We start from the raw sequence: 2,327 nt of genomic DNA on the forward strand, positions 1-2,327 counted from the left end.
TCTGTGTATTCCTGGCTGTCCTGGAACGAACTCTGTAGACCAGGCTGGCCTTGAACTCAGAGATCTGACCACCTCTGCCTCCAAAGTGATGAAATTAAAGGCACACCCCACCATCGCCTGGCTAACAGCCTCTACTATATACCAGATGCTATCATGGAGCTTAGAATACAGCAACAAACAAAACCATCACTGCCTGAACTCATGGAGGCTACGTGTATGTTACATGTATGTTACATGTATGTTACTGGGTGATGGGTGGTAGATGAACAAAGAAGTCTGGTTCAGAGTGCTGGCACACCACCATAATCTCAGCAACTGGGAAGCTGAGGCAGGAGGATTGAGAGTTCAAGGCCAGCCTACATAGCAAACTCAAGTCCAGATTGGCATGCATGGTAAGACCCTGTCTCAAAAATCAAAAGACAAAACAAATAACAACAGAATAAATGTGTTGTCAATCAGGCAGTGATAAATGCCAGGGGAACACAGGAGAAGAGAGCGGTGGCTTTCGAGGAGGTGACACCATCCGTAAAGAAAAGCCTTGGTGACAAGGTGTCACCTGGACAGAGACCTGAGAGACTGAGGACATGACCCCACATGAGGAAGAAAAGCCACCAGTGCTGAGGCTTAGAGGCAGGAGCATGCTTGGTATGTTCTAAGAATAGCTGTGCTAAAAAAAAGAAAGAAAGAATCCCAAAAGGAGGGGGCTGGAGAGATGGTTCCGCATCCCTTAGGAGGGATTGCTGCTTCTCCAGAGGGCCTGGGCTTGGCTCCCAGGACCCACATAATGATCTGTGCCGCCTGCCCCAGGGGACCTGCTGCCCTCTTCTGGCCTCCATGGGCACCTGCACACCCATGGCACACAGACACACATATACACATAAGTTAAAAGAATAAGTGAGGAGGAATGGAGAGATGGCTCAGCACTGAAGAGCACAGGCTGCTCTTGCAGAAGACTTGAGTTCAGGTCCCAGAATGGGTGTGGCTGCTCACAGCCATTGGTAACTGCAGTTCCAGGGGATCAGGCACCCCTTTCTGGCTTCTGCTAGCACTAGGAATGCAAATGGTACACATACACAGATGTAGGCAAACGCTCATAGAGATAAAAATAAAAATAAATAAATCTTTCTCTTCTTTTAAAGATTTAATTATTTTATTTATATGAGTACACTGTAGCTATCTTCAGACACACCAGAAGAGGGCATCCAATGCCATTACAGATAGTTGTGAGCCACCATGTGGTTGCTGGGAATTGAACTCAGGACCTCTGGAAGAGCAGTCAGTGCTCTTAACCACTGAGCCATCTCTCCAGCCCTAAAAAAATCTTTCTTAGAGAAGAGGAGGGGGCTGGTGAGATGGTTCAGTGGGTAAGAGCACCCGACTGTTCTTCCAAAGGTCCAGAGTTCAAATCCCAGCAACCACATGGTGGCTCACAACCACCCATCTGTAACGAGATCTGACTCCCTCTTCTGGAATGTCTGAAGACAGCTACAGTGTACTTACATATAATAAATAAATCAATCTTTAAAAAAAAAAAAAAAGAGAAGAGGAGGAGGGGCTGGTGAGATGGATCAGCAGGTAAGAGCACTGACACTTCTGAAGGTCCTGAGTTCAAATCCCAGCAACCCCATGGTGGCTCACAGCCACCCATAATGAGATCTGACACCTTCTTCTGGTGCGCCTGAAGTCAGCTACAGTGTACTTATGTATAATAATAAAAATATTTTTGAGCCGGAGCAAGCAGGGACTGAGCGAGCGGAGCCAACTAGAGCAATCAGAGGTCCTAAAATAATTCAGTTCCCAACAACCACATGAAGGCTCACAACCATTTGCACAGCTACAGTGTACTCGCATAAATAAATAAATAAATAAATAAATAAATAAATAAATAAACAAACAAACAAATCTTTTTTAAAAAGAGAGAGAGAAGAGGAGGATGAGGAAGAGGAGGAGGAGGAGGAGGAGGAGGAAGGGCTGGAGGGATGGCTCAGAGGTTGAGAGCTCTCTTCCAGAGGATCTGGGTCTGATTCCTAGCACCCACAGCTGTCTGTAACTCTAGCTGCAGGGGATCCAACACCCTCTTCTGGCCTCCATGGCCAACAGGCCAAGAATGCTTATGTTATACAGAACATAGAATAGCAGGAAGTACATTAAGTAAATAAATTTTGAAAAAACAGTAAAGAGAGGACAGACATGAGACTGAGAAAAAAGAATGAGATTCCAAGTCAGCCAGCCTGGCAAGGGGATGCCAAGATGCCTTTCTCCCAGTGAGATGGAGAGTGCACTGTGGCAAGGGGATGCCAAGATGCCTTTCTCCCAGTGAGATGGAG

Source organism: Mus pahari, chromosome 14, assembly GCF_900095145.1.
Source record: "Mus pahari chromosome 14, PAHARI_EIJ_v1.1, whole genome shotgun sequence".
NCBI lineage: Eukaryota > Metazoa > Chordata > Mammalia > Rodentia > Muridae > Mus > Mus pahari.